Source organism: Lepus europaeus, chromosome 4, assembly GCF_033115175.1.
Source record: "Lepus europaeus isolate LE1 chromosome 4, mLepTim1.pri, whole genome shotgun sequence".
NCBI classification, from domain to species: domain Eukaryota; kingdom Metazoa; phylum Chordata; class Mammalia; order Lagomorpha; family Leporidae; genus Lepus; species Lepus europaeus.
The window spans coordinates 58,140,233-58,152,324 of record NC_084830.1 but is presented as its reverse complement, the minus strand read 5'-3'; the positions used below and the strand labels follow the sequence as shown (position 1 = coordinate 58,152,324).

At 35.1% G+C, this 12,092-nt stretch overlaps 1 long non-coding RNA gene across 1 annotated transcript in view; it reads right to left on the bottom strand.

The window, feature by feature from the left end:
* Window positions 1-12,092, bottom strand: part of LOC133757661 (uncharacterized) — a 289,895-nt gene that overhangs the window by 110,278 nt on the left and 167,525 nt on the right. The gene's annotated exons all lie outside the window — the stretch shown is intronic.

The window sequence follows — 12,092 nt, the reverse complement described above, 5'->3', positions numbered from 1 at the left end:
TAAGACTCTCCTTGTGTAGAGCTATGAAGAAGAAATGCTACACACAGAGACCAAGAACAATCTGAACAAACAGGCCTTGCTGAGTGCCCCAAAGGTGTTATCATTAAATCATACCCCTTTTTTGAATATCCATTGTTCATTCAACCAAAGCATAAAAATGCACAGTTTTTGCTGGGTCTTTGGGGCCTCATTTCCAAAACTTTGTGAAATAAATCTGTTAGATTTTTTTTCTTAATAATCTGTCTCCTGTTATAGGCTGATTAGCCATAAAACTTGCAATAGGTAAGGAAGAACTGTAACTTTTTCTCCCCCACATATATATACATTACATCCAGACACACATATCATAAGGAGACTGGGCCACACACACCCACAACTGGAGTTAATGCTTTTCATTCAATTTCACATCACTTTCCTGACACCATTTCACAAAACTCTCAAGGCACAACTCTCCCAAATAGCAACAACACATGGCCCACTTCTCTCTTCTCTTTAATTTTCTCTCAACTTAATTTCTATTTTCCCTCTATGCTCTCTCTTCCTTTTTCTCTCTCCATCTTTCTTTTTTTTTTCCCCTTCATTTTCCCCACTTAGTGGTTGGCTTGGGAGCCAGGTGGACAAGCCCAGTGGAGAGGTGGACATAAAATTCCACGAACATAGTGGTTTAGCTGCTGCCTGCAATGCTGGCATGCCATATGGGCATTGGTTCAAGTTCCAGCTGTTCCACTTCTGATCCACTTCTGATTCTGCTAATGCATCTGGGAAAGCAATGGAAGATGGCCCAAGTGCTTGGGCCCCTGTACCCATGGAGGAGATCCACAAGTAGCTCTGGCTTCTGACCTTGGTCTGGCCCAGCCCTGACTGTTACTGCCATTTGGAGAGTGAACCAATGGATGGAATTTCTCTCTGTCTCTCCCTCTCTCTGTAACTCTGTCTTTCAAATAAAATAAATAAATCTTTTTAAAAAGTTCCAGAAACTTCAAGTCTTTTTCAAGGTAAAATGTAGTATTTGTTGCAATATATATTCATATTTTGACTATTTAATGTATAAAACCATGCCACCATTTTTATTATATTTATATTTTAATTAGGTTACTACCTGTATTTTTTGTGCAGCACTGAAAAGTTTTTGAATACAGTATTCCTAACCTTATTTTCTTATAAGTCATGCAGTTTATATCATGATTTTGTGTAACTCAGGAATTTTTAGGAATTTGTGTGCCATTGTAGTAAAATTGACCATGCATACTCCTCAAAATATTTTCTGTACTCCAGAAATTTCAACTAAATTTTCTTCACATATTTGAACCAAAATAGCACATTGCAACAGCTTGATCATAGAAGCAGAAATGAAAATCCGCTGTTTTCTAGCAATTCATAAAACAGCATATTTTTAAGTATACAGTGAAATTATTCTCAATAAATTTAGTTTTTTGCTTTTAAAAGATACTTATTTCATTAAGATTTGTTATTCATATTAAACTTCAATTTATTATTATTAATTTTTATTGTGGTAGGGACAAAACATGAAATTTACTCTCTTAACAGATTTTTAAAGAGCACAATACAGGATTCTTAACCCCAGGCACAGCATGGTACACCACATCTCTAGAATCTATTCATTGTGCTTAATGAAGCATTTGTGTTACTTTTAATTTATTAATATACTGTATAAATATTTGATTAATGTACTCAGGCTTTTTAATAAAAATATCATATTCTGAGTGGCTTAGAAACAGATATTTATATCTCACAGTCCTAGAGTCTGGAAGTCCACAATCGGGACATCAGCAGATTTGGCATCTGGTGAGGGCTTACTCTGTGGTTCATAGATGGCATCTTTTCACAGAGCCCTTTCAAGAAGGAAGGGATGAACCAGCTCTTGTGGGCTTCCTACACAAAGCCAAGAGCCCCATTTCTGAGGCCTTTACCCTCATAACCTAATAACCCTTTATTAATACTATAGCATTGGCGATTAAGTTTCAGCATATGAAGTTGAAGGAGTCACAAGCACACAGACCATAGCAATATTTTTGATATTTCTCTTTTAGTTCCTAGAAGGATAAATATTTATAAATAAACCAAATATTTTTAAAGCTCTTTAGGACCCTGAGTTCTTTTTTTTTTCTTTTTTTTTAAGTTTTTATTTAATGAATGCATTTTTTCATAGATACAAATTTAGGAATATAGTGATTCTTTCCCCCATACCCACCCTTCCACCCCAACTCCCATTCCACCTCCCTCTCTCATCTCCTTCATTAAAGTTTATTTTTAGTTTGATTTTATATACAGAGGACCAACTCCATGGTAAGCATAAGTTTCAACAGTTTGCACTCCCCCATACACATACAACATATAGAGTACAGTTTGGGAACAAAATTTGCAGTCAATTCTCATAGTACAATTCATTAGGGATGGAGGTCCTACATGGGGAGTAAGTGCACAGTGAGTTCTATTGTTCCTTTAACAATTAACACTTTTATTTATGACGTCAGTGATCACCTGAGGCTCTTGCCATGGGCTTCCAAGGCTATGGAAGCCTTTTGTGACTATAGATTCCATCAGTATTTGGACATGGCCATAAGCAAAGTGGATGTTCTTTCCTCCCTTCAGAGAAGAATATATCCTTCTTTGATGAATCTTGTTTTCCACTGAGGATTTCTTTTTGCCAGAGTCTTGGCTTTCCATGCCTGAAAGGCTCTCACAGACCTTTCAGCCAGACCAGGAATCCCTAAGGGCTGATTCTGAAGTTAGAGTGTTATTTACAGTGAATGTCATTCTAGGATTCTGTTCTGTGGACGGCTTCCCATATTGGAATTTCCTTCCTTTTTAATTCTATCATTATTACCGGGCACTTGATTTTATTATATATGATCATATATTATAATGATTATATTACATTATATATAATATTATATGATCATATATTATAACTATTATATTATAATATATATGTTTGTGCATATATTTATATATATTTTATATAAATATAATATATATGAATGTATATATTATATTATAATATATGATCATATATTATAATATATATTTATATTTCATATTATAATATGAAATATTGTATATCATATTACATATATAATATGTAAAATATCATATTATAATATTACATATCATATTATAATATAAAACAATATATATTGTATAATATATTATACAATATATAATATATTGTAATATGGAATAATATATTCATATATAATTATACAATATTGTGATATTATATGACATATATGTGTCATATATAATATATGATATATATGATCATTAATATATGTTCATATTGTAATATGATTATAACATATGATCATATATTATAATATAATGATTTTTTTAAAAATTTATTTGACAGGTAGATTATAGACAGTGAGGGATAGAAAGGTCTTCCTTCTGTTGATTCACTCCCAAAATGGCCGTTATGGCTGGCACTGCCATAATATATTATATTATGTCATATATAATGTCATATATAATATACATCATATATAATATATAATATTATATTATATAATGTTATATATAATATGATATGAAATAATATATTCATATATAATATAATATCATGTATTATAAATGTATATGCATTTATAATATAAAAATGCATATATTATAATTCACTTGGTTAAACCTCCACCTGTGGCACCGGCATCCCATATGGGCACCGGGTTCTAGTCCCAGTCGCTCCTCTTCCAGTCCAGCTCTCTTTCTGTGGCCTAGGAGTGCAGTGGAGGATGGCCCAAGTGCTTGGGCCCTGCACCCACATGGTTATAAACCAGGAAGAAGCACTTGGCTCCTGGCTTCAGATCGGTGCAGCGCCAGCCATAATGGCCATTTGGGGAGTGAGCCAATGGAAGGAAGACCTTCCTATCTCTTTCCTTCACTGTCTATAACTCTACCTGTCAAATAAATTTTTAAAAAAATTATTATATGATCATATATTATAATCATATATTAAATCATATATTATAATCATATATTAAAATATATTATCACTTTTACACTTAAACCCATCTATATGTTGACTTTAACATTTAATATGATCATTTTAATAGTTAATATGTCATTTATACCACTGATTTTTATGGGTTTGGAGTCCTATGACAAGTTTTTAGTCTGTACCCTTAGAAGTAAGTCTGTAGGACTGTATGCAGAACTATATTGCTTTACAATTATAGACTACTCTTCCCTCTCTTATTCCCCCTCTTATTTTTAACTGGGATCTTTTTCCAATTGACTTAAAATACATATGATTAACTCCATGTTACATATGGAGTTCAGCATATAATATGAAGAAGAGAAAAGAAAATGAAATAAAGAAAACATAATAAAAAGGATATACAAAATAAAAAGTAACAATAATAATCTGTCCCTCTATAGTCAGGTCAAGGACTATTCAAGTCATTGATTCTAAAAGTGTCAATTTTGCTTCTATAGCTTTCATTTTAGGAGTGCTATTAATTCTCTCAAATCAGGTAGAACATAAGGTATTTGTCTCTTTGGACTGCGTAATTTCACTAAGTATGAAGTTTTCTAGCTTGCTCCATTTTCTTGCAAATAACCAGATTTCATTCTTTTTTATGGCTGTGTAGTATTCCATAGTGTACACACCCCACAAATTCTTTATCTGGTTTTTGGTTGATGGGCATTTAGGTTGCTTCCATGTCTTAGCTATTGTGAATTGAGCTACAATAAACAGAGGTGCAGATAGCTCTTTTGTTTACTGATTTCATTTCCTTGGGTAAATTCCCAGGAGTGGGATTGCTGGGTCATATAGTAGGTCTATATTCAGATTTTTGAGGTATCTCCATATTGTATTCCACAGTGGCATTACCAGCTTACATTCCCACCAACAGTGGGTTCAGGTGCCCTTTTCCCCACATCCTCTCCAACATTCGTTGTTTGTTAATTTCTGAATGAGGACCACTCTAACTGGGGTGAGGCGAAACCTTATTCTGGTTTTGATTCACATTTCTCTGATGGCTAGAGATCCTGAACATTTTTTCGTGTATCTGTTGGCCATTTGGATTTCCTCTTTTGAAAAAAGCCTGTTAAAGTCCTTGGCCCATCTTTTAACTGGGTTGTTTGTTTTGTTATGGTGGAGCTTCTTGATCTCTTTGTATTCTGCTTAATAATCCTTTATCAGTTGCATAGTTTGCAAATAATTTCTCCCATTCTGTTAGTTGTCTCTTCACTTTACTGTTTCTTTTGCTGTACAGAAGCTTCTAAATTTGAGGTAATCCCATTTGTTCATTTTGGCTTTGGCTACCTGTGCCTCTAGGGTCTTTTACAGGAATTCTTTGCCTGTTCCAATGTCTTGAAGGGTTTCCCCCAAGGTTCTGTATTAATTTGATGGTGTCATGGCATAGATTTAGATCTTTAATCCATGTTGAATGGATTTTTGTGTAGAGAGTAAGATAGGGGTCTTATTTCATACTTCTACATGTGTGGACATCCAGTTTTCCCAGCACCATTTGTTGAAGAGACTGTCCCTGCTCCGGGGGTCAGTTTTAGTTCCTTGATCAAATATAAGTTGGCTGTAGATGTTTGGATTGATTTCTGGTGTTTCTATTCTGTTCCATTGGTCTATCCATCTGTTTTTGTACCAGTACCAGGCTGTTTTGATTATAAATTCCCTGCAGTATGTCTTAAAGTCTAGTATTGTGATGCCTCCAGCTTAGTTTTTGTTGTATAAAATTCATTTAGCTATTCAAGGTCTCCTGTTCAACAATATGAATTTCAGCATCATTTTTCTAGATCTGAGAATAATGTCTTTGGTATTTTGATTGGTATAGCATTGAATCCATAAATTGCTTTTGGAAGAATGGACATTTTCATGATATAGATTCTTCCAATCCATGAACATGGAAGATTTTTCTATTTTTTTTTTGTATCTTCTTCTATTTCTTTCTTTAAGATTTTGTAATTCTTATCATAGAGATCTTTGACATCCTTAGTTAAATTTATTCCAAGGTAACTGATTGTGTTTGTGGCTGCTATGAATGGGATTTATCTTAGAAGTTCTTTCTCAACAATGGCATTGTCTGTGTATACAAAGGCTGTTGATTTCTGTGTAAAGATTTTGTGTCCTGCTACTTTACCAAACTCTTCTATGAATTCCAATAGTCCCTTAGGTGGAGTTCTTTGGATCCCCTAAATAACAAATCATATCATCTGCAAAGAGGGATAGTTTGACTTCCTCCTTCCCAATTTGTATCCCTTTAATTTCTTTTTCTTGCCGAATGGCTCTGGCTAAAACTTCTAGGACTATATTGAATAGCAATAGTGAGAGTGGGTATCCCTGTCTGGTACCAGATTTCAATGGAAATGCCTCCAACTTTTCCCCATTCAATATGATGCTGGCAATGGGTTTGTCATAAATTGCCTTGATTGTGTTGAGGAATGTTCCTTCTAAACCCAATTTGCTTAGAGTTTTCATCATGAAAGGGTATTGCATTTTATCAAATGCTTTCTATGCATCTATTGAGATAATCATATGGTTTTGGTTCCTCAATTTGTTAATGTGGTGTATCACATTGATTGATTTGTGAATATTGAACCATCCCTGCATACTTGGGATAAATCCCTCTTGGTCTGGGTGAATGATCTTTCTGATGTGTAGTTAGATTTGACTGGCCAGGATTTTGTTTGCATCTATATTCATCAGGGAGATTGGTCTATAGTTTTATTTCTCTGTTGTGTCTTTCCTGGGTTGAGGAATTAAGATGATATCAGCTTCACAGAATTTTTGGGAGGATTCCCTCTCTTTCAATTGTTTTGAATAATTTGATAAGAATTGGGGTTAGTTCTTGAAATGTCTGGTAGAATTCAGCAGTGAAGCCGTCCAGTCCTGGGCTTTTCTTTATTGGGAGGGCGTTTATTACCAATTCAATTTCTGCTTTGGTTATGGGTCTGTTTATGTTTCCTACGTCTTAATGGCTCAATTTAGGTAAGATGTATGTGTCTAGGAATCAATCCATTTCTTCTGGGTTTCCCAGTTTATTGTTATACAGCTCTTTGTACTGGTTTCTGATGATTGTTTCTATTTCTGTTGTGTCCGTTGTTACATTTCCATTATCATCTGTAAGTTTATTGATTTGAGTCTTCTCTCTCCTTTTTTGGTTTGTTGGGCCTATGGTGTGTCAATTTTGTTTATTTTTTCAAAAAACCAGCCCTTCGTTTTGCTGATCTTTTGTATTTTTTTTTTGTTTTAATGTTGTTGATTTCTTCTCTAATTTTAGTTATTTCTATTGTTCTACTGGATTTTTCCATCCATTCAGTCTGTGTGTGTCTTTGTTGGTAAGGTGTGTTTCTTTTAGGCAGCAAATAGATGGGTTTTCTTTTTTAATCCATTCAGCTAGTCTGTGTCTTTTAACTGGGGAGATGAGACCATGTACATTCAGTGTGACTATTGTTAAATATTGTCTTTTTCCTGCCTTGTTTTCTTAAGTAGAGCTGCTTAAGTATTTTGGATTTTGTTTTTAATTTTGCTGGGTCATTTTCTATGTTCTTCTTCTTTTGTAGTGAAGTTCATCATTAAAACCACAAGATCATTGCATAATTCCAATTATAGGAATGCAGAATTCAGCTTCCTGATGGAATTACTGTACTTCTAGGGATCTCTCTTCTTCCTTTCCATGTTATTTTAACTGCAAACTCTATTCTCAGGCAAGGCATTGGTAGTTCACATACTGAGGATATTTGAATTCTTAGATTTAAAATAAAATCATCATCTTTATTTCACATTTTGTTTTTAAAATTATATTGGTAATTTCTTATTTAATTTTGCAGCAAGGAATTTACAATAATTAATATTAGCTTCTTTGCTCAATGCTTCCTATTGTTATACCATTAGGTAATATTCACCTCCCTATTTTTATGCCCTTCTAAAATTTCAGCTGGTAATTTATCTTGTCCAAAGATAAGGAAATCTTAGAATAGTACACTGTAACAGCAATTGATCAATTTTATTTCTTCTTGTAAGTCAGTTTTTAGACATCATGGATTTAAAAAATTGAATCACTAGTTTTATGACATTTACAAAAAGGAAGGCAACTATTATAGATACACACATAGAATAACCACCAGATAATACTAGATGAACACAGATAAATTCAATGAGGCAGTATGTTTAAATCATTTATAAAAGGTTATTGCTCTATCATTTTAGAATTGTTGGCAGCCACTTATTCAGGTTCCATTTCTAGTTTTTGTTAGAGAATTCACTTACCCCTTTTACTGAAGATGGTAATATAATGATTTATCTTGAAAAAGTAGTTAAATTATTGAGATATCTAGTTATCATTATTTATGAAGGAAGGGTATAAAAGATTGTTCCCTTTTGGGTTCAGAAACCAGCAAATTATAAAAAGTAAGCAATGCTTATAGTTAGAAAAATGAGAGTACCCAGATTCATTTAGTAATAGAAACTTGCTAAAACAAAATACTTCCCAGAACATAAAAGCAGCCATAATTCTTGTCACTCCCTGATTTAGTTTATAAAAAGAGAATTCAGTGCAAATATAGCCCCATTGGTGAAGAACATAGCTCACCTGTTAGTTGTCATTATTATGGAAATTAAAATTAGAACATTTAAATGGTAAACAAGATGTATCCATTAGGTGAATCTTGAAGTTCTGAACTATACTGACATTTTGATGTTCAAACAAGAGACAGATTCCAAACAGCAGCTATTTATCATGTTGAGAATCTCAAATGAAAAGTAGATTATAAATAGATGCTGCTATTACTGTATCAGGAAATCAAGTGCATGAATTTAGGATAATGAGAATTTTAAAAAGTTGTTTCCACTGTGGATAGCAATCTTATTACTAACCAGCAAATTTTTCAAATATATTTTATAAAATTTAATCATTCCTAGTATGTTTCTGAAGATAGCCAATAAATTTCCTTAAATTTTAACCTAGGGACCAGTACTGTTGTGCAATGGGTTAATGCCCTGGCCTGAAGTGCCGCCATCCCATATGGGCGCCAGTTCAAGACCCGGCTACTCCAATTTTCTGTCCAGCTCTCTGCTGTGACCTGGGATAGCAGTGGAAGATGGCTTAGGTCCTTGGGCCCCTGCACCAACTTGGGAGACAGGAAGAAGCTCCTGGCTCCTGGTTTCAGATTGGTGCAGCTCTGTCCGATGCGGCCATCTGGGGAGTGAACCATCGAATGGAAGACCTCTCTCTCTCTCTCTGCCTCTCCTCTCTCTCTGTAACTCTGACTTTCAAATAAATACTGTTGATGTACAATTTAATATGTTTTCCCTTTTAGTATTTTTTTGTTCTACTTAATACTATTGGTTGAACTCTGTAATAAACACATAATTATTCTTAGGTGTTTAAATTTAACTGAAAAGTGATCCCTGTTAAATTTAAGAGTGGGAATAAGAGAGGGAGGAGATGTGCAATTTGGGACATGCTCAATTGGACTTGCCCCAAATGGTAGAGTTAGAAGCATGCCAGGGGATTCCAATTCAATCCCATCAAAGTGGCATGTACCAATGCCATCTCACTAGTCCAACTGATCAATTTCAATTCACAATTGATCATACTGATAGGTTTAAGAGTCAAAGGGATCACATAACAAGACTAGTGTCTGTTAATACTCACTGATCAAATTAAAAAGGGAGAGAACGATCCAACATGGGAAGTGGGAGACACAGCAGACTCATAGAATGGCAGATGTCCTAAACAGCACTCTGGCCTCAGATTAAGCCCTTAAGGCATTCAGATCTGGCTCAAGAGCCCATGAGAGTATTTTAGGCATGCAAAGCCAAGATACTCTGGCAAAAAAAAAAGAGGACCTAAATGAAAGATCTCTGCAAGTGAGATCCCAGTGGAAAGAACAGGGCCATCAAAGAAGGAGGTAACTTTCTTTGAAGGGGGAGAGAACTTCCACTTTGACTATGACCTTGTCTAAATAAGATCAAAGTCGGTGAACTCAAAAGGCTTCCATAGCCTTAGCAACTCATGACTAGAGCCTAGGGAGATTACTGACACCATAAACAAGAGTGTCAAATTGTTAAGCCAACAACAGGAGTTACTGTGTACTTACTCCTCATGTAGGATCTCTGTCCTTAATCTGTTGTCCAATGTGAATTAATACTATAACTAGTACTCAAACAGTATTTTTCACTTTGTGTTTCTATGTGGATGCAAACTGTTGAAATCTTTACTTAATATATACTAAATCGATCTTCTGTATATAAAGAGAATTGAAAATGAATCTTGATGTGAATGGAATGGGAGAGGGAGTGGGAGATGGGAGGGTTGTGGGTGGGAGGGAAGTTATGGGGGGGAAGTCATTGTAATCCACAAACTGTACTTTGGAAATTTATATTTACTAAATAAAAGATTAAAAATATATTAAAAAATTAACCTTAGTTTTTCTTATTTTTCACCTTTTTGAGGAAGCCTGAAATAAGCAAATTCATTATGTTTAACCATAAAAATTTAATATCCTGTTACTCAGGCCTGTTAATCTAAGCCCCAGACAATTAAACTAGCTCTATAGGTATTAATACTGAAGTTGAGGTTGGGAGATGCTAGCAATATTCCACAAAGTCTAAGGATAGAAACCCGTCATTTGTTACAATTCTGAATGCAATAAACAACCTTTGTTACTATGCATTTTCTTTCTAGATAAACCCTTCTGAGTCAAGGGCAACAATTAGAGCAGATGGAACGAACAGCAAATGAAACTCATAAAGCCAATTTGAGAATAAATTTATATATAAGATGCATCAAGCACCTACTATTGGGAGCCTGGGACAAGAGAAAAATATAATCTCACATCTAAATATTGAAAGTTATAAACCAAGCCAACAAACTCTTTTTTTAAGATTTATTTATTTACTTGAAAGGTAGAGTTGCAAAGAGAGAGAAGGAATGACAGAAAGATCTCACATCCTCTGGTTCACTCCCCAAATTGCAGTAACATCCAGGGCTGGGACAGGCCCAAGCCAGGAGCCCAGAGCTTCTTCCAGGTCTCCCACATGGGTGCAGAGGCCCAGGACTTGGGACATTTTCTGCTGTTTTCCCAGGTACATTAGAAAGGAGCTGGATCAAAAGTGGAATGGCCGGGACCTGAACCAGCACCCATATGGGACACTGGCACTGCAGATGATGGCTTAACCTGTTATGCCACAGTGCTGGCCCTAACAAACTCTTTATTTATTTATTTATTTATTTATTTATTTGAAATACAGAGTTACAGAGAGGTAGAGACAGAGAAAGAGGTCTTCCATCCACTGGTTCACTCCCCAGATGCTACAATGGCCAGAGCTGCACTGATATTAAGGACAGAAATCCTACATGAAGAGTAAGTACACAGTAACTCCTGTTGTTGGCTTAACAAATTGACACTCTTGTTTATGGCATCAGTAATCACCCTAGGCTCTTGTCATGAATTGCCAAGGCTGTGGAAGCCTTTTGAGTTCGCCGACTCTGATCTTTTTCAGACAAGGTCATAGTCAAAGTGGAAGTTCTCTCCCCCTTCAAAGAAAGGTACCTCCTTCTTTGATGGCTCATTCTTTCCACTGGGATCTCACTCACAGAGATCTTTCATTTAGGTAATTTCATTTTTTTTTTTTTTTGCCAGAGTGTCTTGGCTTTGCATGCCTGAAATACTCTCATGAGCTCTTCAGCCAGATCTGAATGCCTTAAAGGCTGATTCTGAGGCCAGAGTGTTGTTTAGGACATCTGCCATTCTATGAGTCTGCTGTGTATCCCGCTTTTCATGTTGGATCCTTCTCTCCTTTTCAATTCTATCAGTTAGTATTAGCAGACACTAGTCTTGTTTATGTGATCCCTTTGACTCTTAAACCTATCAATATGATCAATTGTGAATGAAATGATCACTTGGAGAAGTGAGATGGCATTGGTACATGCCACCTTGATGGGATTGAATTGGAATCCCCTGGCATGCTTCTAACTCTACCATTTGGAGCAAGTCCAATTGAGCATGTCTCAAATTGTACATCTCCTCCCTCTCTTATTCCCACTCTTATATTTAACAGAGATTACTTTTCAGTTAAATTTCAACACTTAAGAATAATTATGTGTTTATTA